Genomic DNA, 27,805 nt, shown 5'->3' with positions numbered 1-27,805 from the left:
GTCCAGAATGGGAAGGGAAGTCAAGTTGGAGCAGAGGTGAAGGCTTGAGGGAATTCCAAGGGATTGAAAGGTTCTTATGAGGAAGAAAAATAAGTTTAGGAGAGGTAAGGCATAGGGAAAGGTGGAATGATAGGAAAGTTATGATCCCATAAATGAATTTTCCTTATATTTACATAAACCTTTCTTTTGGTTCCCTTGGTTCCCTGGTCTAATCTTACAACAAACCTGTAAATTGACTAGACCAGGGTCACTTTGTACTGTTCTTTCTCTCTAGTGACTTTCCCATCCATATTTTATAGATAAAGAAAAAGATGTTTAGGAAAAAAAAGAAATTATTTCAGATCATAGGATTGATTTAGGGTAGGATGGGATCCTAGAGGTCATCTAAGTCACAAGTATCAAACATGTGGCCCCCGACTGCCCACAATACTCCAGACTGCTGCCTGCACCAGATTAAAATGTACTTGGGAAATATTTAACAAAATAAATAAAATACAATAAAACATAGATAATGCTAATATAAAGTTTTCTAAATCATTATGCAACTCATATGGATCCTCATGCAAGACTCAATGGTCCCATTTTGATTTGACTTTGACACAATTGAATTTTAATTCAACTCTTCTCATTTCATACATGTGCTCTTGGTTCTTCAGCACATGGACAAACAATATGGTACATCCAGACTTAAGGGACCGGAAGTATTCAAATGGAGTGATTGTCTGTTTATTGCTCAAGAACTAAAGTGACCCAATTCTCCCGGGAGGAAGAGGAGAGGAGGCAGCCCAGATACTTCAGAAAACCTAGCCAAGCATTGCCGCAGCCCAAGGAAATGGGTCCAAAAAGGCAAATCATTTGTCTCCTGAAAGAAAACAATACATCTTGTAGTAACCATATGGGCTGAGGTAGGAAGTCATCCTTCTTGTGTCCCATTCTCCACTACACATTAGTGCAAATGGCGGCTATTGAAGTAGCTTGGGAGTCAGGAAACCTGGACTCTCTTCACACTTTCACTCTTGGGAGTAGTTGGGATGAGTAAATCACATCTCCTCTGGGCCTTGGTAGTCCCTGTAAAATAAGGAGTTTGGATTAATCCCTAGAAACTGCTTTCTAAGTTTTCTTGCCAGTTCTAATGTTCTAATGAGTTTGTGGCCTGATGAGTTTGTCTTCTAAGAATAGACATCAGATTAGTCTCAGCATCTGTCCCTCTTCCCTGAAACTGAGGAAATCTGATGAAAGTGCAAACTACATTTCTGACCCTCTCTGTACAAAGGTAGTAGATTTAGGTGTGAAGCTGGCCCCAAGTAGAATTGGCAACCACCTACCTCCAAGAATGTAAAGAGAGTCACATTTGGATTGAGGAGACCTGGATCTGATTTGTACCTCAGACAACAATTGGCTGCATCAACCTGAGTAAATCACTTTATCTCTGAGCCTCAGTTTTTTCTTCTGTAAAATGGGGCATGATAGTAAACTATGCTTCCCAAGACCATTTTGTAACATTAATGAAAGGGTATTTGTAAAAGGTTTCATAGATCCATAAAAATGCCAATAATTATTTTGATTTCATGGCATAATTTAATGGGCACTGGGACAAAAACTGTCTCCAAATATCTCCAATTGTTGATTTGAAGCAGTAGCTGAGATTCCACCATTTGTGATCCATTCTTTTAGGGTTAGAAGGCTTTTTGTCCTTGAAGAGCCCTTTAGGACTCAGAACTAGTCATGCTGACATGTGGGGACAGGGGGAGACTTGCTGACGAGGGTGTTTATTGTTGCTAAGGACCCAGGACATTGCAACATCCCATAACACATTGAGAAACCTCGGGGACTTGAAGCCAAAACCAGGCCAGAACGCAAGGGCGATCCCTTTCCCCCATTTGTTGACACTCAGACTAGGGTAGAGTAGGGATTGTGTTTTAGGGGAGCCATTGAATTGATAGACAAAGTCGTGGCTGAGCAGAGGTCAGCAGAAGCTCTCAATGGAATAGGGGTCTGTTTCAGATCACTGTAAAGGGGAGAGTTTCATAAGGTACAGTTTGTACCAGGACAAAGATGCTATGAGCACAGTTCTCCAGATAGAGCTGGCTCAATGGAGTAAAACTGTTAAGTCAACAGAAGCTTGTTTCTGTGACCCCATCTGTCTCTCCCCACTTTGGGGCAAAGAACTTTCATGTACTCTTTCTCCCATCTCCTTACTCTTCAAAATCTGCTTTCAGAAAAGTACTGGAAACAATGCCTTCTAACCCTTTTGACTTGAAATGTGACCTTGGATGTGTCACTTCTCTCTTTTGGATCTCAGTCTTTTTTCTGTAATATAAGGGAGATGGATTCAGTAACCTCCAGGATCCCTCCCAGATCAAACTTTCCAGGATTCCATGTAATATCATGATAGTTTATGCAATGCCACCATCTTACCTACTCTGTGATACCTTTCTTCATCCTTTCTGTCTATCCTTCTCATATGCCAGGGACTAACCTTATCTCCTTTTAGATGTTTTCCTCTCCCAATTCTTCACAATCTTCATGCTCATCATACAATGTCCTCTGATACTCTGTTGAGTATCACTTCTTATTAGTTGGATCAGCTTGGGAGCCATTCTTTCTCTGAACCTCAGTTTCCTGATCTGCAAAAAAGAAATAAATATAACTACCTTACCAAAAGACAGGGTCACTTTAATGGAAGTGCATTGTAAACTGTAAAGAGATAATTTGCAATTGTAAAGAGGTTTACAGTCCCTCAATAATAGTAATCACCCTCGTTTGGCTAGTACATAAGATCACAGAGGTAGACAGAAGGAACTTCAGAAACCATTTAGTCCAAACCTCTCATTTTATAGATGGGAAAATGAGGTCTTGAGAAGCTGCCCCAGGTCACACAGGTAGAATTTGAACATAACATATATAACATATAACTACTACTTTTCAGGTGGCTAGTCCTTTCTTTTCACAGATGAGAAAATAGAGGATATTAAATGACTGTTAGAGAAAAGATTGAATCTTGGTCCTTTGACCTCAAAATCACTGTTCTTTCCATTGCATCCATGGACCTTTTCCTTTCCTAGCAGCCCTGTAGAATAGATCATGCAAGGATTACTGTTCCATTATGGGAATGAAGAAACTGAGGCTCAGAGAGATTCAACATCAGGGTCCCAAAGCTAGTGGGATTCAAAGCCAAAGCTCCTGCCTCCAAAATCAAAGATCTATCTTCTATCTACTACCTCTTAATGAGCCCAGAGCTACTCTGAAGTATGGAATTTCTTTATATGAGCCTGGGTGAAGAGGGACACATTGTCCAACAATGGGACTTTCAATTTTGAGATTCTGGGAAACTAGGACTTTTTTTCCTTCTCTTGTCTCTGTATCTTACTCCTAGGTCTCAAAACAGGGGCTCTGAGTTTGATACTTAAGAATATCTCTAACTTTGGTTATAGACACACACACACAAAATTCATATGATTTTACACTACTTCTACACACACACATTTAAAGGATCTCTTATATTGTAAAAACACCAACATTTATGTAGCATTTTAGGGTTTGTAAAAGCACTTTACATACTTCTCTCCTCTCTCCATCATCTCACATCTTCCTCAACTCTTCTTATTCTCTATGGCATCACTTGGTGAACTCACAGGTCCTACGGATTCAATGACCAGGTCTACTCAGCTGACTCCCACATCTATTATCTAACCCTAGTCTCCTGACCTCCTGTCCCACATTTTGAACTGGTTAGATACCCCCAAACCATTGCCATCTCAACACAAAGAGGCTTCTGTCCTATGGAACAGTGGATAGATTTCTGGACCTGGAGTCAGGAAGACAGAAATTTGAAAACTTTTAACCTCTCTGAACTTCAGTTTCCTCATTTATAAAACGAGGACCTAAATAGATAACCTCTAAGATCTCTTCAAATTCAAAATCTATGTTCCTATATCCAAATCAGAACTCATCTTTCCCAAAACAATTCTTTTCTGGGTTATCATCCCTTTAGTTCCCCAGCTTTGCAATTGTGGTATTACTATTTACTCCTCACTATCACAAACCAACAGAATCGACCAGTTTTCAAATCTTGCCTTTTCTATCTCCATAAGATCATATACATTTGCTATCCTTTCCCATAGTCATCACCCTGGTGCAAGCTTCATTGTCTTTCATATGGACTATTGCAATAACCTCCTAATTAGTCTCCCAGGCTCAAATCTATCACCTCTTCCATCTACCCTAACAGCTATCTTATGAGGTAAGTATGATGAATATCATCATCCCCATTTTACCGATGAGAAAATTGAAGTCCAAAGAGTTTTCTATCAAATGACAATGCAGGAATCAAACCTTGATCTCACCAATTTCATATTCAGTAGTCTAGTCACCGCTATGTTTCTTAAGGGAAACCATTCAATGAGTGATTACTGGGTCTGAGAAAGGCTTTAAAGGCATCTCTTAATATTGCATGGATAGCAAAACTCAGAGAGCACCCAAGTGAGGATAATGTCTTTGTCTGCTCTTTGTTGCTGCTCGTTCATTTAAATTAGACACCTAGTGACTCCATTTGGAATTTTCTTGGCAAAGATGCTGGAGTGATTTGCCGTTTCCTTCTCCAACTCATTTTACAAATGAGGAAACAGAGGCAAGCAAGGTTAGATGACTTGCCCAGAATCACATAGCTATTTGGTATCTAGAGTTATATTTGAGCTTAGATCTTCCTGAATTCAGATCTGGTACTCTAACCACTGTAGTTTCTCAATATCTACTAATATTTTAGGCAATGAAGTAACATCTATATTAAATATGTATACACTGAGTGGTATAGTATCCACATTCTTTGAAGAGAAGCTAAATGAGTTATAGGAAGACATAGAAAGCAAAACTATATTAGTGGGTACCTCATCATCTTTCTTTTTGAATTAGATAATCTGATCACACAATTAGAAGGAATTTTAGGGGTGGCTAGGTGGCACAGTGGATAGAGCACTGGCCCTGGAGTCAGGAGTACCTGAGTTTAAAATCTAGTCTCAAACACTTAATAATTACCTGTGTGGCCTTGGGCAAGCCACTTAACCCCATTGCCTTGCAAAAAGAAACAACCCCCCCCAAAAAAGGAATTTTAGAAAAGTTAGATATGTTAGACTGCTGGAGAAAATAGAACGGGATAGAAAAGAATATACTTTCTTCTCTATGGTAAATGGGATTTACACAAAAATTGACCATGTATTGGTGCATAAAAACCTCAAAATCAAATGCAAAAAGGCAGGAATATTAAATGCATCTTTTTCAGATCATGATGTGATAAAAACTGCATGTAATAAAGGGTCCTGGAAAAATAGATTAAAAATATCTACTCTTGTTTATTCAATGACAGCTCCAATAGGGCCATCCCTTGGTGAGGAGTTAGAGTTGTAAGATCCTGTTGGCCATTCTCATTTCTAATGAATTAAAATTTTTCCAAGTGATTTGCCCACAACTTCCTGAGGTAGGAAGTGATGATGCTATTATCATTCTTTTGACAAATGATAAAAGTGAGACTCAGAAAAAAGTAACTTGTCTTTAATCATTGGAAAGTAGTTGCCTTTAGAGTCATACCACCTAGGTTCAAATCTTGCCTTCATTAGTGACTACCTTTGTACTGTGGATCAGCTCACCTCATCTCTGCAGGTTTCCCCTTCTGGAAAATGAGGACATCAGACTAGATGGCCTCTGAGTCCCTTCCATCCATTATGATCCTTAGGGTCTGAGGCAAGACTTAAATTTTATCTTCTAGCTCTGATCCATATAACTGGGCAAAGCCAGCAGATTCTAGTGAACATTTTTCTGAGGTAAGGAAATAAGGTTATCAATATTTGCCAGAAACTGCTGGCAAAGCATGAATGTAATCTCCTTTTTTAAAATCAAGGCCAGAGCTGCCATGTCCAGGAAGTCTGGCACCCCATTTATAGGGAGGAATCAGAATTTTTATAGGAAAGAAAGCAGTTTTTGAGCTGAGCCCTCAAGTAGTCCCAGGTCTCTGAAACCCATTAACTTCTTAACTTCTTTTAATTTTTAGTTCCTTGGTTCTCAAGAGGCAATGTGATATCATGGGAAGCACTTGGGATTTGAAGACCTGGGTTAAGTGATCCCATTTTTCAAATTCATACTGCATATTTCCACTGGACTGGAACCAGTTACCATCTTTTATATAATTATAACTTCAAATGGAGAAATGAAAAGAATTTGAATACTTGTGACCATTTCAGAGATTTTATTATTCCCATCGATCAAGACCACTGTTTGTCTCTGTGTGTGTGTTTTTTCTCTGTCTCAGTCTACCCCATCCTTTGTCTCTCTCTCTCCCTCCCTTTTCATTGGGGAGGGGGGGATGAGTGTGCCCACAATCTCTGTGACCAGAGATATGCAAGAATATTCAAGCCAGGGCAAACATAGATATCCTCCTTTCCCTTAGATAGATCCTGTGGCCACATTGGAACTCATTGTGACCCCATTTCATTTCCTCATCTTCAGCATCAGAAAGGAGGGGGGAGAGTAGATGGAGAGGGGGAGGTAGATAGGATTGCCAAACTTACCCTTTGCCTCTGCTCTCCTGGGCCTTTCACAATTTTGCTGAAAGCACATTTCAGAATAGTTGGGTAACTGGTGAAATACCTCTCTGAGAGAAGAGACAGAATTCTACATTCTCTTCTAGCCAACCTCTGGGATCTGGGGGGGCCAGAAGACTGCAGCCCCCAGGAAGTGGCAGAGTGGAAACAACAGGACATTTTTTCTGCCAGACCACAAACCCTACCTCCTCTTAGGATTAAAACCACAAGATCATTTGGAAAACAAAACCTTTTACTTCTAGTTTTTAATTTCATAGAGGTAGAACTAGAAAGGACCTTTGAGACCATCAATTCAAACCCCCTCATTTTACAGACTAAAAGACTGAGGCACAGAGAAATGGATAATGCTAATGCTTGCCCTTCATTTTCAAAGGAGACCATGACATCAGGGAAGTGATGACAAGCACATGAATTGGATTTGATGAGGGGGGCTGTGCTGAGTCACTAGTCTCACTTTTCCTCCAGAGCCATCTGGGGCCAGTGGCCAGATAGGAATCAGGACAATGTGAGGTAGCCCTGGATGTGAGGCAGTCAGGGTTAAATGACTTCCCTAGTGTGAGTCAAGTGCCTGACTTCTGTCAGATTTAAACTTCTGTCCTCCTGATTCTATCCATTATATGACCTAGTTGCCCTAAACAGAGAAATGCTGTGACTTGCCCAACATCTTGCACTGAGGGTCTACAGGAAGATGTTTTTAGGGCAGGGGATGATGATTTGAATAGGGAAAGCATCAAAGAGAAGATGATGTCTTTGGACACTTCCAGACCACTGCAATAATTTACCTTTCTATGACACTATTGCAGGTACTTGAAGTCAGATCTTCTGATTCCCAGGCATTAATCCATGGAATCTCTCTAGTCAAAGTGCCCATTTTATAGATGGGGAAAAACAAGGCCCATAGTAATTACAGTGATTTGACTAAGATCACACAGTTAAAATAGTAGAGCAGCCACCCCAAATTCCCCACCTCCTTTGACAGAGTGCTATGACCTTTTTTTCCCTTCCTTACACCAATTTATTTCTTTTTTTGAATGTTATTTTATTTTTTTCCAATTACGTGCAGATAGTTTTAGACATTCACATTCTTGTCTGCTTTTGAGTTCCACATTTTTCTACCACTCTCTCTTTCCTCCCCCACCCTCATTACAGTGAATAATCTGTTATACATGTATAACCATGTTTAACACATTTCCATATCAGTCATGTCATGAAAGAAAAAAATCAAAGCTAAAGGGGAAAAAACCAGGAGAAAGAAAAGCATAAAACAAATTTTAAAAAGTGAAAATAGTATGCTTTGGTCTGCATTTAGACTTCATAGTTTTTCCTCTGGATGTGGATGGCATTTTCCATCGCATGTCTTTTAGAATTGTCCTTAATCACTGAACTGCCAAGGAGAGCTAAGTCCATCATAGTTGATTATGATCCAATGTTGCTGTTAATGTGTACAGTGTTCTCTTGGTTCTGCTCACTTCACACAGCATCCATTCATGCAAGTCTTTCCAGACTTTTCTGAAGTCCATCCATTCATGATTTCTTACAGAACAATAATATTACATCACATCCATATAACATAATTTGTTCAGCCATTCCCTGATGGATGGCCATCCTCTCAATTTACAATTCTTTGACACTACATAAAAGAACTCCTATGAATATTTTTTTTGTACTTGTGAGTCTTTTCTCCCCATTTTATGATCTCTTTTGAATGCAGACCCAGTTGTGGTATTGCTGGATCAAAGGGTAGACTCGGTTTTATTTCCCTTTGGGCAAATCACAGTGATTTATATATAATTGAGTTTGGAGTAAATAAGGAGCATGGTTTTACCGAGGTTTCTTTATGTTAAAGAAGGAGTGATAGACCTGGAATGAGGGACAGAAATCCATTTGAATTCTGACTCAGACACATATGTATTGGGTAACCTTGAGTGCATTGCAAGGATTGAGAATTACAGGTCTATGGTAAATCTGGAAGGGACCTCAGGGGTCATTTGGTCAAACCCCTTTATTTATCAAGGAGGAAACTGAGACCCAGTTAGCTTAATGGATCTTGCTCCAGGATCAGGATTCAAACCCACGATCTCTGACTCTAGTTCTTTCTGCTGAACTTTTCTGCTTTACACCCAACCTTTCTGAATATAATAACTACTATACTTTCTCATCTGTAAAATGGGGACAGAGACCCTTGCATGGTCTGTTTAAGAATTGCAAGACTTGAACTTGCCATTGATTGCTAAACTATTTACTCATTCATTTAGTGTCTTAATTTCCCAATCTACATGAGAACTCTTCTAAGAGTCTTCTAACTATTCTAAGATTGTTCATTAACAATACCTACTGGGGTCAATTTAAATCTCCACCATTTAACAGATGTCCTGACTCATCTTTCCAGCCTCAATACTTTCCTTCTCAGACCCTATGCTCATGTCAAATTGACTTTCTCTCTGCTCTTTAATGGTAACCTTCCATTTTGCATCTCCTAGCCTTTGTGGTATGTCCCATGTCTGTACTACACTTTCTTTGCACCTCCATCTCATAAAATTCCTCTCTTTCTTTAAGATTTAACTCAAGCATCACCTTCTTTGTGATTCTTTCTTGAACCTCCCTATAATTCTAATGATCTGACTTTTTTTAAGAGGGAAAGGACTAGCCTATTTCCCTAAATTTTCATATTTTATTTTTTCCCAATTACATGTAAAATATTTTTAATCTTTTTAATCTTGAGTTCCAAAGCCTATCCTTTTTTCCCTTCCCTTCCCTTCCCTTCCCTTTTCTGAGACAATAAGCAATCTTTGAGATATGTTATACATTTGAAATCATGCAAAACATATTTCCATATAAGCCATGTTGCGAAAGAAAACACAGACTAAAAAACCCCAAGAAAAATACGTTTTAAAAAAGTATGCTTTGATCTGCCTCCAGACTCCTTCAGTTTTTTTCTCTGGGGATGAGGCAAATAGCATTTTTCATCATGAGTCCTTTTAGATTGTGTTGGATCTTTGTATCACTGAGAACAACTAAGTCATTCACAATTCTTCCTCAAACAGTATTGCTGCTACTATGTACCATGCTCTCCTGGTTTTCCTCACTTCACTTTGCATCAGTTCATATTTGTCTTCCCAAGTTTTTCTGAAATCACCACACTTGCCATTTCTTATAGCACAATAGTATTTCATCATAATCAAATATACTTGTTCACCTCTAATAATCTTATACAGATCTCTGCATCTATTCTCTTTATATTTATATGTGGGTGTGTTCTATCTGTGTTTTAGAATTTCTTTCATTATTTATTTATATTTTCAGTCTTGAATTCTATCTCTCCTTCTCAGCCCTCTCTTACCCCCTGAGAAAGAAGGAAATATAATACTCATTATACATATGAAGTATTGCAAAACATATTTCCACATTAGTCTATGTCCATGTCACTGCCCTCAGGAAAATGTAGGCTCTTTAAGAGCAGAGATGATTTCATTTTATATACCTATGTCTCCAGCACCCAGCAAAGTACTTTCCACATAGTGAGCACTTAAATGATTGATTGATTGATTAGGAGACCTTGATAGAGTCATTTCCTTCCTTGGGGCTCTAGTTTTCATATCATAAAATAGGGATAATGATGCTCACATTATCTGTGTTTGGTTTATTATGAGAAAAATGTCTCATAAACTATAAATCCCTATATAAGTATGATTCCACTGAGCTGCCTCCTCAGATATAGGATCCAAAAAAAGGTACCGTAGGATAGGTCGCTAAGTGACATAGTGGAGAGAATACTGGGGGCCGGAATCAGGAAGACTCATCTTCATGAGTTCAAATCTAGTTTCAGCTATTTACGAGCTGGGTGATCCAGACAAGTCACTTAATTCTGTTTGCTTCAGTTTCCTCATCTGTAAAATGAGCCAAAAAAGGAAATGGCAAACCACCATTCCAGTATCTCTGCTATGAAAACCCCAAAATGGGGTCATGAAGTTTTAGACATGACTGAAATGACTCAAGGACAACAAAACACAAGTTTTGACCTTTATGCGAGGGAATTTATTTCTCAAAAAAAACTGTGGTCTTCCCCCACCCCCTACCTGCCTTGTAATCCTGTTCTATAGCACAGGCTGGGAAGATTTTTTTTTTATGGAGATGAATACACATTTGTTGATTCAATGTGTTGTATGGCCTTCTTGTTAATCCTTCTTTTTTCCCATTAGACAAATTAGATGCTCTTTAAGCTTCCATCAAGTTCTAAAATTCGTTTTAGGGTTCCTTCATCTCCCTTTGAAATGTTGTAAAGAAAAATAAAATTATGGGAAAAGTGGAGAAGGATCTGTAAGACCTTCTGGCCTTAAAAGACTCAAAGACACATAGAATATCAAGCTGAAATCTCAGAGCACATCTGAAATAGCAGATAGTTATATGGTGTGTCCCAAAAGGTCTTGGTGAAGTTTTAAAACTTGTGTGACCCTGTGAGGGAAGTTCAACAAATATTATTCTCATTTTATAGATGGAGAAACAGTTCAAGTTACTTGTTCATGGCAGGATTCGAGCCTAATTTGAATTATTCTAGTTCTGCATGCTTTTGACTCCACTCTCTTCCTTCTTAATGATAGCAAAATACTGAAATTGTTAAACAACTTCCCCTTGAAGACCTCCAGTGATGGGGAGCTCACAACCTTTTGAGACAATCCTGGTCGGTTTTGTTAAGGAACCTTCTACCTATCCTTTCTTGTAATGTGCCCTGAGGCCAAGTTTAACAAGTCTGAGTATTTTATTTGAAGGCCTTTCAAGACAATCCTGGAGGCCCTTTAGCATTTCTGCTTTTCTAGGTGATACATTCCAGTTTTCCCAAACAACCTCTGTGGTCCCCTCAGCATCCCAGTCACCAGACATATAGTTTGCCATATGCTTTCTCAACTTTGGCCTTCAGAATTGATCATCATAATTCTAGATAGAAGCAGGATGGTGCAGAGAAAAGAATCCTTTGGCTTTGGAGTCAGAGACATGTGGCTCAACTTCTATCTTTGCTATGTACCACCTATGTGACCTTGGGTAAGTCATTTACCTTCTCTGGGCCTCAGCTTTCTCTCTATTCCACAAGGAGGTTGGTCTAGTCTCTAAGGTCCCTTCTGGGACTAGATCTATGGTGTGATCTTACTATAGAATGGCCTGATATAGTAGGGCATGAATCCAGACCCTGATGCTTACTTGCTCTATGACCTTGGGCTGAATAATTGATCATTCTGTGCCTCAGTGTCCCCATTTATAAAATAAAGAGATTGAACAAGATTCCCTTCTTCCAAGGATCCTCCTTCCAGCTCCAAAACTATGAACTTTTGGTAACTCTACTGCCTCTGAGGGCAAAGAATCCTTTCTAAAGTGTCAGAAGGGACAACCCTGTCCTCTGTCTAATCTGGGGATTTGAACAATTAATCAACAAGTTTTCATTAAACATCTACTGTGTACTAGATGCCAGTTTTAGGTACAAAAGAAATAAAGACTATATATATATTATATATATATATGATACGTAGATAGATAACTATATACATAGATAAGATATAGATATATACACATACACACTTATGAATGATACAAAATATCTACACACTTATATAGATATCTACATCCATATACGGGTATATACACAGTTATATATACATACACAAAATAAATATATATAAAACATAAGTATAATTAGAATAAATACATACACACAAAATAAACACATACCCATAGATTTATACATACCTATATTTTAACTATATAAAACTATAGATACACAAAATAAATATACACATATGTAAGTAAACACACAAATATACACATACATATAAAACAACTTCACAAAAGAAATGCCTATTAATCTATGAACGTCCATTCTATGGTGACAGTGGAGGGGTCAGTTCTGGAGGAAGAACATCCAAATTTGCTAATGTGTCCTTCTGTTTCCATTTTGAAATTCTCTGGGACTTTTCCCCCTTTAAAGTTCCCTTGAGTTCTTGACCCTATATTCAATGTGGAATGGGTCTCCTCCCAAGTCCTTCACTATCAGGAGAAGCCTTTCTGTTTACATATTTTTCCAAAGATGGAGAATCTTCTTTGCTGTGGGCAGGAGGTGTTGCAAGACCCTCCAGGGTTGGGAAGGAGGTGTTTGTTCCTTTGCTCATTATCTGACATATTTGACTTATTCGTTGATTGGTGAGGTATCTCTGGTTACATTTTGCTCCAGATTGGAAACCACCTCCAAGTTTGAAAAATGGTAATTAGCTTGATTTGCCTGTCTCTTGGTTGGCAGGACTGTGAAATCAATGGATTGCTTGATTGTCTTCTGAGCAACCATCCGTTTCCTGTCCCCAGGGCCTGTGACTCCTCTCAGTCCAACCGGTTCTCAGAAAAGGTTCTGTTCTCTGGCACCTGTTCTTCAGGTGAACATCAGCCCTTTACTTCCCTTTATCAGCATTCTTACACTGAAATAATCATGGAGCTGGAAGGGATCTTATAGTTCATCTAGTTTAACCCTCTCTCACTTTGTTGTTGTCAGTCCTTCATTCTCGAAGAAGACCATGACATTGAGGGAGATGATGCCATGACAAGCACATGAATTGGATTTGAGTGAGAGGGGCTAAGTCACCAGCTTCATTTTCTCCTCTGGGGCCATCTGGGACCAATGGCCAGATATGAATCAGGACAACTAGAAATGTTTCTGGATCCGAGATAATCAGGGTTAAGTGACTTGTCCAAGGTCACACGGCTAGTAATTATCAAGTGTCTGAGGCTGGACTTGAATGCAGGTCCTCGATTTCAGGGTTGGCACTCTATCCACTGCACTACCTAGTGAAGCCTGAAGGTTAAATTATTTATCTAGATATACACAGGGAACAAGTCAGGTTAGCCAGGATTGGGATCCAGCACCCTGGACTTCAAACTCTGTGATCTTGCCTCAACTATCTCTCTAAATGGTCAGTATCATCCCTGGTTACCTTTTCATATTCAAGACCCTCATCCCCTCCCTCCTGAACTGCTGCAAAAACTCCTGGACCAATTTCTCTGCTTCCGTTCTCCATCTCCTCTAATCTGTTCCAAGCACCCTTTGCAGAATCATCTAATGTTTGATCTCTGTTTAAGAATCTTCTCATTATATTCTGCAGAAAACCAAGATATATAATTGTGGCATTCAGAGTCCTATGGCAAGTGACCATGATGTCCCTTTCTAATTACTGATTCCCCTCTATATGCTCTCTATCTATGCTCCAGTCATAATAATAGTCCACTCACTAGTGACCTGAATATGATGCCAGTTTTCCCACCTCTATGCTTTTGCTAATGTAAGACCTTCTGCCCAGAATGCCATCCTTCATATCCTCACCTTCTGAAATTCTGCTCATTCTTTCAAATGCTTCTTCCACTGAACTCATATAGACCTTCTCTGCCTTGAACCTCCAAAAGTGCCTTGTATGCAATATCTTACTCTCCATGTCACAGCCCATTTTATAATTTTGCTTACATCTGTCTTTCCCTACCCCACCCCCAGTAGTTCCTTGAGCTTGAGAGGTTGCCACATGGAAAAGGGATCACATTTGTTCCACCTAGAGTCAAAGGGAAGAACTAGGAGTGGTGGGTGGAGGGTGAAGTGGGCTAGATTTCAGCTCAATGGAAGGAAAAATTTCCCCACAGTCAGAACTAATCCAACGTGGGATGGGTTGATACTTTGAAGAAGTTAGTGAATTCTTCCTAGTCAGAGATCCCTAAGCAAAGGCTGAAAAAATATCTGTCAGGCAAGGGGGTCTGGGTGGATTTTTTGCTTTTGGGACATTTATCTATTTATTTATTTTAAATTATTTGTATTTATTAATTTATTTTTATAATTTCAATAATTCAAATTAGAAGACCTTTCAGGATCTTCAAGTCTGAGAGTTTCTAACTGTGGCTTACTTACCTTTGTATCTCCCATGGGTCTTACATATGATAGTCTTTGATGTTTCCCCTTAGGAATCCTGGAGTTGTTCACATAAGCTCCAAAGGACCCGAGAATCAACAGCAATCCTTACAAAAGCACCTCTGTCTTACCACCTCCCCATCCCCTAGAAAGTGCTATTATTCTCCTATTTTTGCATGTTAAAGACTCACAGAGCATCAGAATGCTCTAGAACATAGAATGTCAGAGCTAGAAGGGGCCTTAATACATGAAGTGACTGAACTGAAAGGGGACTTAGAACATGGACTGTTAGAGCTGGAAGAGACCTTAGAACATAAATGGTAAGACCAGAAGGGACCTTAGAACATGGACTGTTAGAGCTGGAAGAAACCATAGAACAAAAATGGTGAGACTGGAAGGGACCTTAGAGCACAGACTGTTAGAGCTGAAAGAGATCTTAGAACATAACATAAATGGTGAGATTGGAAGGGATCTTGGAACACAGATTATTAGAGCTGGAAGAGACCTTAGAACATGGATGGAGAGACTGGAAGGGAACATAGAAGTAAACTGTTAGAATCAGAAGAGACTTTGGAGTTTAGTGTCAGAACTGGTGGTTCATGCAGAGAGTTGATGGATTGTAGAACACTGGAGCTGGGAGAGATGGCAGATGCTTTCTTATCCAACCACCCTGATTTTTCCAATCAGCAAGTTGAGGGGAAAAGGGAGGATTCTCAAGGGCAGTACCCATGCCATTTTGTCTTTTTTTCTCTCCCTTGGCATAAGGCTTTCGATGCTCCAAGGTCTCTCTCTCCAAACTCAAAACATGTTTATTGAATAAAATGGAAGGAACTTGCCCCACACAACTCATCTGCACCCAGAGCCAGGACCAGATTCCAGGTCTCCTGACTCCTCATCCTGTGTATTTTCCAGGTTACCAGGTTGTAACTAGGGACATGGAATGGCTAAAAGGGCCTCTAGGGAGCTTCTTCTACCGGACTGGGGCTCTGTCAGTCCCAGGGAAAACAAATGAAGCTTTGTCCACGAAGGCGAAAGGGAAAGTGATGGCACAAGAGAGAATCGTTACTTCTGAGTGAGGAGAGCTCTCCCAGCCAAAACAAACTTCACTCACACACCAGTGCACCATTTCCATTGCTTCAAATTGGGTTCCTTCTTCTGTGGGTGTGTTTGTGTTCATTTCTATACACAGGTCTATATCTGTGTGGGTTCAGAGTGTTCTGTATGTGTAAGCATGAATGCCTCTACTTTATACAGAAGTGCACGTATGATATACACGTATGTTCACATATGTATTTGACTGCATAGCTACAAACACACATTTTTGCATTTACACATCCATCTATTGTATAGCCCAATCTGAATCTATCCACTTCTACATATGCATTCACACTGGACACCCAACATCCATATGTCTGCATATATTGTCCATAGACAAAATGTGTGTAGTCATGAATGTCAGTTTATTTATGTATTGATGTGAATATGTCTGTATCTGGATCAATTTATGCAGGCATATCCCTTGCAATCCTCTCTATAAATGTGTTTGTAAACACTATTTATACATTTATTTGGTTTCTTTCCTGCTTCCCTGAGACCCCCTACCAAAAAAAAAAGACTAACACTACAAATTACAGGAAGGGGAGCATTTGGTAGCAAATTGATTGTTGTCCTTCCGTCTAAAAGAGGACCAAAATGACATCACTACATTGGGGTCAGTGTACAATATATCTGACTGATTAGACCAGTATATGAGCTACCCCAGGTCGGGCACAAAACATCCACATGAACATTTGGAATAGAGCTATCTCTAGATTTGCACATTTCACATTTCTTTTGAACTACAGCAATTCTGTTTGCGTCATAGAGCACAGTGCCTTCTTTGATATGGGGCGCCATGCTGGGGTGGTCCTGGGCCAGTATCCAAAGAAAGGGGAAGACTTGTAATATAAAGGATAATGAAGCGGGCTGGCCTTATGTATAGCAAAGTGAGCAACTACCTTACAGGATCTAGTGAGATCTGAGGAAACGAGGCAGGCTCCCAGACACAGACAACTATTACCATTAGATTCATTTCTTTGGGTTCAGAAGTTATTTTTTTCATTTTCCAAAAGAATGAAGATACTTCTGGAAGATTAAACCTTCTATTCTCACTAGCAGGGACTAGTTCTTATGGGCCAATATTAGAAAATCACAGAAGAAGGAGGTAAAGAGAAGTGCTAAAGGTGGGGCAACTAGAATGATGGCATGAATGTCCACTTCATTTGTTCATTCATCTCATCATCATTTATTCCTTCATTCATTCACTCATTTGTTCATTTATTCAAGAAGTAAGTCATCGGGGAAAGTCATGATGATTAATTGCACCATTTTCACATATGGTTCTTTCATCTAAATTGAGACTGACTTGGGATTTCATAATTAGGGGAAGGAACCTGGATCCAGAGAGATATCTCTAAATGTGCCCTGCTCAATGGTGCTAAGTGACCCTTCTCTCCCTCCTCCATTGTGAACACAAGGAAAACTGGGAAACAAATCCATTACATACATGTGTAGTCGATCAAAACAATTTTTCATGTTAGCAATGACCCAAATCTCCTTGTCTTATTTTGCATTCTGAGTCCTTCACCTTGCTATCAGGAGTTAGATAGCATATTTCATCATCAGTCCTGTAGTTGGTCATTACCCAGATAAGAGTTCAGCACAATAATGTTCCACAACATTTATATATCAGAACTTGTTCTGTGGGTACTCCCTCAGGTATATAAACTTGTTCTGTGGGTACTCCCTCAGGTTCCCATTTTTTGCCACCTCAAAAAAGAGCTATAAATATTTTTCTATATCTTCAGAATTTGTTTTGCCCAAAGCTAATCACATTTATATAGTGTTTATTATGTGTTAAGTATTTTGCAATTATTATATCATTTGATCTTACTAGGTATGTGAACTACTCTTCCTCTAATTCCCTCTTCCCCTCTTCTCTCCTTTTCCTTCTATTTCAGTGTTGAATGAAATGTTTTTTTTTCTGCACCTGTGTGTATTTATCTTTTCTTCTTTGACTTATCCAGATAAGAGTGAAGTTCAAGTGTCAGCCAGTCCCCCTACTATCTCTTCTTTGTTTGCATAGGATAGGTATCTACTTGTACACACTGATTAAGTGAGATACTTTCTCCTAAGTTTCCTTTCCCTCCCCACCCCAACCACAGTGTATTCCTTTTTTTTTTTCCTTTCTTTCCCTTCTTTTCTGAAGATCATTTGGACAAAATAGGTTCATTCCCAAACCTCACCTAATGTAAATAGGATCTAAGATCCCTGCTGGTGACAGGGTTCAGAGGCTACATGTGTAACATCTCCCCATATTCACATATAAGCAGTTCATCCTTGTTTATCCTTACCCTTTATCCTTCTTCCTTCACATTTTCTTTTTATATTTCTCTTCACTGCTGTGCTTGACCTTCAGAGTTTCTCTGAAGCATTGTTCTTCTCATCAAGAATGCTTGGGGGGCGGCTAGGTGGCACAGTGGATAAAGCACCGGCCCTGGAGTCAGGAGTACTTGGGTTCAAATCCAGTCTCGGACACTTAATACTTACCTAGCTGTGTGGCCTTGGGCAAGCCACTTAACCTCATTTGCCTTGCAAAAACCTTAAAATAAGAATGCTTGGAATTCCTTTATTTCATTAGAAATCCAGTTTTTCTCCTATAACATTATATTTAGTTTTGCTGGGAAACTGCTGGGACAGCTAGGTGGCAATGAATAGAATGCCTGATCTAGAGTCAGAAAAAACTGAGTTCAAATCTAGCCTCAAACACTTACTGTACAATTCACCTATCCTTTGCTTGCCTCAATTTCCTGATATGTAAAACAAGGATAATCAGTGTATCTACCTACCAGGGCTGTTGGACACATGAAATGAGAAAATAATTATAAACTCAATATAATGCTTGGAACAAAGTAAGCTCTATATAAATGTTCCTGTTAATGTTACAATATAAATGTTATTACTGTAAGACTATATCTTTTGTCTTCTGAAATATATTCCAGTTGCTCAACCCCTTTAATATTGGCACTACTAAATAGTATGTGATCCTAATTGTGTCCCCTTGATACTTAAATTCTTTCTTTCTGGTTGCTTACAGTATTGTTATCTTTGACTTAGAAACTCCAAATTTAAGTTCTGATACTCCTGGGAATTTCCATTTGTGTTTTCTTCCATGAGGTGACCAGTGCATTATTTCTACTTCTGTTTTGCTCTTCGACCTTATAAGATAAGAATGTTCTTTTAAGAGTCTTGAAATATAATGCTTACTCTCTTATTTTTGGTAATCGCATTCAGATAACTCAAAATTTATTAATGTTTTTTACTCCTTGATCAGTTTTCCAGGTCAGTTTTTCACTAGGATAACTAACATTTTATTCTATTTTTTCCAGTCATTTGACTTTCTTTTTTATTACTCCTTGTTGCCTCATGGAGTCATTCCCTTGTATTGGGTCCATTCAGATTTTCAAGGAGTTTGTTACTTGGCTTAAGTTTTGTTCCTCTTATGCCAAACTTCTTAATTCTTTACCAAATCTTTCTTCCATAACTCTCATTTCTTTTCCAATTTTCCCCTCAAGTGCTCTCATTCCATTTATAAAAATATTTTAAACTCTTGCTTCATCTCTTCCAAGAATTCTAGTTGAGGCTATGCCCAGCTGTGTTTTTCTGTGACACATAGTTCTTGTCAATGATTTGGAGTTATTCTCATCTGCATTTCTGTCTTGAGCATCCCTGCTACCATTTTGGGGTTCTTGTTTTGTTTCCCCATTCTTCTTGCCGGCTTCCTAAGACTTCATGTTGTGGAGGAAGGGGTTGGATTAGTCCTGTTACTGCTTCTTTCTGTGACTTGTAGCCAGTTGCAAAACTCTGTTGGCTCTGAGAGGCAGAATTGGAGGCTTCCCTTTGGTCCTGTGGTTATTCCTCTGTAGTATGGGCTAGACACTGAAAGTGAGATCCTGTTTTCTATCTAAAATTTGAGCCACATTAATACTGCTGCTCTCTGTACTCTGCCTAGAGACTCCCTACCCAAGAATGAGGATCCCTTTCTCTCTATGCTGTGGATCTGCGATCTAGTGAATGACAAAGCTGCCATTTGGTACCAGTTCCTGTTGTGGTGCCCCAGTGTGGGTCTGAACCTATTGCTGTAGTTCTCACCCAAAGCATGTTTCTCTCCTGCCCCATGCCTAATGTCTCAGATTCCCCTGTCTGTCTCACTGTGGTGAACTGGGATGGACTAAGGACTCACTGTGACTTTTTTTGGATTTCTGCATCAGAATTTGATCTGGTGCATTTTTAATTTTGTTAGAAGGAGTTAATGGAGAAAATCTCACTTCTTTCCCCTCCTCCATAATTTAATATACACACATATGTTTATATGTATGTATAATTTTTCCAATTACATGTAAAAAACAAATTTTAACATTCATTTAAAGAAAACAGGATTTTCTCCCTTTCTTCCCACTCCCTCCTTGAGAAGGCAAACAATTTGATACAGATTACACCTCTGGAGTCATGCGAAATTTATTTCTATATTAGTCATGTTATGAAAGATAAACAAGAAAAAGAAAGTAAAAAATGCTTTATCTTCATTTAGTCTCTGTTAGACTTTTCCCTAAAGATGGACAGCATTTTTTCATCATAGTCTTTTGAAATTTCCTTGAATCATTGTCCTGTTCAAAATAACTACATACAATATTGGAATTACTCTGTACAGTGTTCTCATGGTTCTGCTCATTTCACTTTGCATTAGTTCATAAATATCTTGCCAAATTTTTCTGACAATATTCTGTTCATTATTTCTTATAGCACAACAGTATTTCATCATGATCACATGCCATAGACTTATTCATGGATATTCCCCAATTCATAGGTATTTCATCAATTTCCAATCCTTTGCCACTCAAGAAAGCTATTATACATACTATGTACATAAGGTCCTTTCCTCTTTTTTCAAAAACCTGCTCTTGTATACACACTTAGTAATGGTACTGATAGGTCAAGGAAAATGTACAGTTTTATAGCCCTTTGGGCATTGTTCCAAACCTGCTCTCCAAAATGGTTAGATCAGTTCACAGATCCACCAACAATGCATTAGTTTCTCAATTTTTCCCTCATCCTTTCTAAAATTTCTCATTTTCCTTTTCTATCACATTAGTCATATATGTGTGAGATGGCACCCCAGAGTTGTTTTAATTTAAATTTCTTTAATCAATAGTGATTTAGAACATTTTTTCATATGGTGATATATAGATTTAATTTCTTTGTCTGAAAATTGCCTATTCATATCCTTAGAACATTTATCAATTCCTTTCATTATCTTGGACTTGGGATGTTGAATTTTCAAACCGAAGTATCTGATTTTACACATCACAATTCAGTTTCATCTTGCTTGATTTGGTCCAAAGTTCTACCCTATCAAGATCTCTTTGCATTTTTACTCTGCCTTGCTAACAATTCACTTGCTAGTTCCACGTCATCTGCAGACTTGATAAGCATGACATTTATGAATTTATCCAGGTCACTGATAAGACTTAAATAAAACTAATCAATCTGTGTAGTATTCAGCATAGATATCTAGGGCATTTAAATGGAGACACATATTCAAGGGGATAATGAACTATTAATGACTACTCTATGAATCTCAAGTAGCTGGTTATATTACTGTCTGTTCTACCTCCATCTGTCTTTTCTATAATAACAACAGGGAAGACATGAAATATTTTGTTAAAATCTGGGGAAACTCTACCTACAGCATCTCCTTGATCTACCAGTTTAGTAACTCTGTCAAAAAAGGAAATGGCATTAATTTGGGTTAATCCTCCATAAAATGAAGTAGTTAGTCTAGATGATTTCAGGGTCTCTTCCAGCTCTAAATCCTTTAAACTGGGGCCAAGGTGCAAACTCTGAAGCAATGCCAAGTCCCCCATGTGCACCCTGAAGGTTAGGCAAAGAAGCACTGATTGAGGTCAGGAAGTCTTTCTTCCTTTGAAGTCTCTCCAACTTTATCCAAATGATGTTTGGAGCTACTGGCACCAGAGATGCCATCAGAAAGAGGTGAACCAAGGGAGGAAAAGTGGAGAAGAAAAAACTAGGCATGAGGGGCAGCTAGGTGGTGCAGCAGATAGAGCTCAGGCCCTGGAGTCAGGAGGACCTGAGTTAAAATCCAACCTCAGACAATAATCGCCTAACTGTGTGACCTTGGATAAGTCACTTAACCCCATTGCCTTAAATTAAAAAACAAGCAAACAAACAAACAAAAAAAGAAAACACTAGTCATGGAGAACAATCAATCAACAGACATTATTAAGTGCTATGTACTAAGTATTGAGTATACAAATATAAAAATGAAATAGTCCCTGCTTTCAAGGAGCTTACATTTTAGTGAGTAGAAAAAAAACACTTGCAAATATATAAATACAATATATTTAAGGTAATTTTTGACAACTGGGGATAGGGTATGTGGGGATCAGGAGAGACCTTACATAGGAGGTAATATTTTAGCTCAATTTTGAAGGAAATTAGAGATAGAAGTGAGGAGACAGGGCTTTCTTTTTTTAGATTTAATTTAATTTTCCCAATTATATGCAAAGGTAGTTTTCAACATTCATCTATTTGCAAGTTTATGAGTTCCTCATTTTTCTACCACTCTCCTTTCCCTCCCTTTTCCCCACGGCAGCAAACCATCTGGTAAAAGTTGCATATGTACAATCATGTTTAACATATTTCCATATTAGTTCTGTTGTAAAAGAGAGATTAGAACTAAGGGGATAAAAAACTATGAGTAAGAAAGAAAAACACAGAAGAAGTTTTAAAAAGTAAAGATGGGAGGGCAGCTAGGTGGTGTAGTGGATAAAGCACCAGCCCTGGAGTCAGGAGTATCTGGGTTCAAATCCAGTCTCAGACACTTAATAATTACCTAGCTGTGTGGCCTTGGGCAAGCCACTTAACCCCATTTGCCTTGCAAAAACCTAAAAAAAATGAGGAAAAAGTAAATATGGTATACTTTGATCTGCATTTAGACTCCATAGTTTTTTGCTCCGGATGTGGATGGCATTGTCCATAGCAGGTCTCTCAGGATTGTCCAAGATCTCTGAACTGCTGAGGGGAGCTACATCCATCACAGTTGATCATCTCACAATGTTGTTGTTAATGTGGATACTGTTATCCTGATTCTGCTCACTTCATTCAGCATCAGTTCATCAACTCTTTTCATGCTTCTCTAAAGTCCAATCATTCATGATTTCTTATAGAACAATGGAATCCATAATATTCATATATCATAACTTGTTCACTCATTCCTCAATTGATGGGCATCCCCTCAAAAGAGATGGCTTTCAAGTCATGAGGCACAGCTTGTCCCTTGGGGACAAGGAGAGACAGAGAGAGAGACAAGTAAGAAGGCCAGTTTGGCTGAACTATTTTATGCATAAAAGAGAATAACATAGAATAAGTCTGGAAAGATAGTCAAGAGAGGCTTAAATGCATATCACACATCAACCATTGTTAGCCAAGTGCCCTTGTACCAAATCACCTAATATTTTTAGGTCATTCTCGCTCATCTATAAAATTGGGGATGCTAATACCAAGTATGACTACTTCCTAGACTTGTTGTGAGACCTAAATGAAATAATGAAAGTAATGTATTTGGATAATTTTACCTAGCACCTTGTCGAATCAGGTTCTACTCAGTTGAAACCCCAGGGGATGACCAATCCCTGTCCCTTTAGGTCAATTTGCTTTTGCTGCTGTTGTCATTGCTTAGATGCCTGGGAAGGGAAAGATGCTAATTCTTTTTTGGAGATTTCACAAGGAAAGATGGTGCTTGACCTTCTTTCTCAAAGAAGACCATGACATCAGACATATGATGGCATGACAAACACCTGAACCGGATTTGAGTGAAGGAATGCTGTGCTAAGTCACCAGTCTCACTTTCTCCTCCAGAATCATCTGGGTTGGGGCAGCTAGGTGGCACAGTAGATGGAGCACTGGCCCTGGAGTCAGGAGTACCTGAGTTCAAATCTGACCTCAGACCCTTAATAATGACCTAGCTGTGTGATCTTGGGCAAATCACTCAACTCCATTGCCTTGCAAAAAACAAAAAAAAACCAAAATCAACTGGGTAAGATATGGATCAGAATGCCTGGGAATGAACCTGGATGCCAGGAAATCAGAGTTAAGTGACTAGCCCAAGGTCACACAGCTAGTAATTGGTAAGTGTCTATTGAATTCCTATCCTCCTGACTCCAAGGTAATGCTCTATCCACTGTACCATCTAGCTGCCCTAGTCAAGGAAAGAAGACACAAATGGTAGGTAGTCCTCCTGATCCTCCAGAGATCAGAAAGAATAATCTGGAAATATTTCAAGATGGTGGGAAGAAAAAAGTCTTGGGGTAGCTGACCAATGAAAAGACCTTTTTGTCACCTAGGAATCAATATGTTCTCATGGTCAATAGGAAATAAGAATCCTTGAGTCATCATGGCTATAGAAAGGATATGGGAAGAAAGAGTCCCTGAGTCATCATGGCCAATAGGAAGCAGGAATCCTTAAATCATCATGATCAGCAGGAAAAAGAAATCCTTGAGTTACTGTAGCCAATAGGAAGTAATCAGAGGACATTAGTCTTGTTTTGAAAGAGCAGATGAAGGAAAATCCTTTTTTTTTATCATCCATGCTCAGAAAAAAGCCATCTCAACATTCTAATTCTTATAAACAGTTCCTGGATAGTGCCCACATCCTGGAGGGGGGAAATTACATTGCTTTGTGTAGTTTTTAGTATAATTCGCATTTGCCTTGCTGTGATCTGGGCATAACTGATAAGGCACAAAGATCCTGAATTTGGAAGGAGCCATCCCTCCCGTCAGGTGCTCTTGGACTTATCTCCTAGGAGGGCTGTCTGATAGCCAGTGCCATCTCAAGTTGAGGCCTACTCCCTTGATGGAGAAGAAGTTTTTCAGAATCCATGTTTGAATTTGAACTCAAGTCCTCTGGACTCTAGGCTCAGAACTCTGAGCTAGTTGTCCTTGGAGTCTACCTAGTATTTAAAATGTTATCTCATTAACCCTCACAACTCTGAGAGGTAGGTGTTATTATTATTATTATTATACCCATTTCACAGAGGTGGAAACAGAGACAAATAGAGATTAAGTGACTTTCCTAAGGTCACACAGTTCATAAGTGACTGAGGTTAGATTTGAGCTCAGGTCTACCAGATTCCAGGCCCAATTCTCTATCCACTGCATCACTTACTTATCCCTTGATAGCTACTCACTTCCTGGGAAGCATGTATTTTCTTCATTATAAGGTTTAAGACATTTTAAAAAATTATCTGATATAAATCATTGCTGTTCTAACCAGAACAAATCCTGTTAGGGTGAAGTATACACATATCCATGCAATGGCCTTTCATAGCTGCAGGGACGTTGGAGAGGAATTTCCTGTTGTTTTCTTTGTAGCTTCCTGGCTGGTGGATGGTGTTCTCACTCAGTGGTAGAAGTGTTTTGATCATATCATAAAGGTCCAGGCCAGGTAGCTGTGGTCGTCAGAGTACTGTGCTGATGAGCCCTGGGTAGGTCAGCCTCCCAGAGAGGAAGCAGCTTTAAATGGTCTATGTTCTGGTCTGGTAGAGGGAATGTTTCATCACCACATCAATGAACCTAAGATCCAATGAAATATTGGAGAATGGTTCATCCCATGGCACCAGACTCTCTTTGTTCCTCTCTAAGGGTAGGAAAGAGATAGTTTAGTTGGCACAGTGTGAATCCACCCTTCTTCCAGGCACAGTTTAAAGCTAGTGCCTGTGTTATGACATCTTTGTTAAACAAAATGCAGAGTGCTTTCCTTGTTTTTTTTTCCTTTTCAATACTAGTTGATATTTCAACAATACTTTCCACTTAACACATATACAGATGAGGAAACAGATAGATGTCAAGGTCTTTTCCAAGGTTTCCCCTCTAAGAAGTGATAGAATTAAGCCCCAAACTCACATCTTCCAGGAATCATGTTCTCCCCTCTACATCATACTGGCTGCCTTTGTTTACAAGGTGGGGCATCTGTGATTCTTGTTCATGGTGGGAGTTTGCTTATGAGACTTGGTAAAGGCTTCATGTTATTTCTAGGCAGCTCAAGAGATCAGCATAATAGCAGCACATGCAGTCCTGGTGGGTGAGTGAGTTGGAGAAGTCAATATTAACAAGCAGGGGTGGGGGTATTCAGGGTTCCAGGAAGAGAGGAGACCTTGAAGCCATGCTCTGCCAAGATCAACTGTAGAATCCAGGGATGTTTATCCTGGCAGGACATGATGGCGGTCTTCATCTCTTGGACTGCCATATAAAAGGGGGATTATACCTGGACCCAGAAGACAGAACTGGGGCATTTGGAGAAGGACTCACGGGAAGGCAGATTTCAGCTCAATCTAAAGGAAAGTTGAGAGTTATAACTTAGATTGTGCCTGTGGGAGAGAGTATAACTAACCTGCCCCATAGGGGAATGAACCCATGACCTCCTTGTGCTCTGACCACTAAGCCCACCACCCACAGGCTAGTCCTGGATAGACCTCGAGTCCATTGCCTGTTAACATTCCATGTAACATTGCATCATTCTTGCATCATGAAGAACTAGACCTGCTGTAGCCAGTGAGAGAGGCATTTTTAAAATCAATAAATTGCATTATTTCCAGGCTGCGATACCAAGGAACTATTTTCATAGCCAAAAAGACAGCCCCCAATCCTAGATAAACTGATCCTCCCCATTAACACTGGCTGCTCCAGACATTCAACTGCACCTACAGGCCTAGAAACCCAAAAGCCAGGAGAGAGAGTAAATGAGAATTAGAATGGTATCGCTGACTGTTCCCAGCCCCCACCACTCTCTTTGGGACTCAGTTTCCTCCAGTGGAAAATGGACACAATAAACCTGACCAGGGAGTTCTAGCAGAGAGACTGTCCGTTTTTCTCCCCTCTATTATGTGACACTTTTGATCTTTGAGCAGAGAATGAAGAAGGAAGAAGATAGAAAAGACAAGAAAGGAGCGGGGAGAAGAAAGATGAAGAGGAAGAGGAGGAGAGGAGAGGGAGAAGAAGAGGAAAAGCAAGAAAGAGGAGAGGAAGGCAGTTATGTGCTGCAGTGGTTAGAGCACTGGTCCTGGAGCCAGGAGGACCTGAGTTCAAATTCACACTCAGAATTTAATAGTTACCTAACTGCGTGACCTTAACCCCAATTACCTTGCAAAAAAAAAAACAAATGGAAGAGAGGAAGAAGAGAAGAGGAGAGAAAGAGGAAGAGGAAAGGAGGTAAGAAGAGAGAGCAGAGGAAGCAAAACAAACCAAGAAAAGAAAAGAAAAGAGGTCCATTGGATGGTAGATTTAGAGCTAAATGGACCCTTAGAGACTATTTAGTTCAATCCTTTATTTTTACAGATGAAGAAAATGAGAACCTGAAAGGTAAAGTCACCTGCCCAAATGCAATCTAAACCTAGATCTTCCTAACTCCAAGTGTATCGCTGTACTTTCCATCATAAAGGAAGGGGAGGAGAGAAGAGAAGAGAGGAAGAGAGGAGAAATAAAATGAATTAAGTGTTTCCTAAGGAGCAGGGCCCTGTGCGGGACTCCAGAGAAACCATCCCACTTACCTCAAAGAGCCTACATTGGACTGTGATACATATACATCAGTCCCTAAAGTCTTAATGCTGTATTTAAATCTTCTCTTCCTTCAAGGCTCAGTTGGGGGGCGGGGGGCGGAATCTCCTTCGGGAAGCCTTTCCCAAAGCCCCTAGGGCTTCGTTCTTTATCTATCTCTGTCCTGTGTTTCTGTCTCTTTCTGTGTGTGTTTCTTCTCTATTTTACAACTATATTTAGTGTATCTATGTCTATGCAAACACATATGAATATATGTGTTTTGTATGTCTACTTATCAAAGTATTTTTCTAGATGTCTGTACACACACACACACACACACACACACACACACACACACAATAGCCTCCACTATGAGATTGCCCATTCTTTACCCCTTAGTCTTTGGCAGAAGGGAAGGAATATATGTCTGTGTGTGGGTGTGTTCAATAAACATAGATGTATGTATGTATATTATGTATGTCATATATATATATACACGCCCACACAGACATGTATATGCTGTCACCCTATTAGAATATAAGACTCTTGGAGGCAGGGACTTAGCTTTGTCTTTGAATGCTTCCCATTTAGCATAGTGTTTGGTTCATAGAACTTAAAGAATTCTTGTTGATGCATTGAT

The 27,805-nt window shown here is 39.3% G+C and overlaps 1 long non-coding RNA gene across 2 annotated transcripts in view; it reads right to left on the bottom strand.

Annotated features, from left to right (window-relative positions):
* Window positions 1-627: 627 nt before the first annotated feature.
* The window catches only part of LOC141494974 (uncharacterized), a 44,018-nt gene continuing 16,840 nt past the window's right edge, over window positions 628-27,805 (bottom strand). For both annotated transcript variants that reach the window (XR_012470603.1, XR_012470602.1), the window contains 3 exons: window positions 24,905-25,964; window positions 2,480-2,627; window positions 628-1,068 (listed from right to left, as the gene is read on the bottom strand). This is a non-coding gene — a long non-coding RNA (uncharacterized LOC141494974). The remainder of the gene's footprint in view (window positions 1,069-2,479; window positions 2,628-24,904; window positions 25,965-27,805) is intronic.

This window comes from Macrotis lagotis, chromosome 8, assembly GCF_037893015.1.
Source record: "Macrotis lagotis isolate mMagLag1 chromosome 8, bilby.v1.9.chrom.fasta, whole genome shotgun sequence".
NCBI classification, from domain to species: domain Eukaryota; kingdom Metazoa; phylum Chordata; class Mammalia; order Peramelemorphia; family Peramelidae; genus Macrotis; species Macrotis lagotis.
This window is presented reverse-complemented; position numbering and strand designations above follow the sequence as displayed.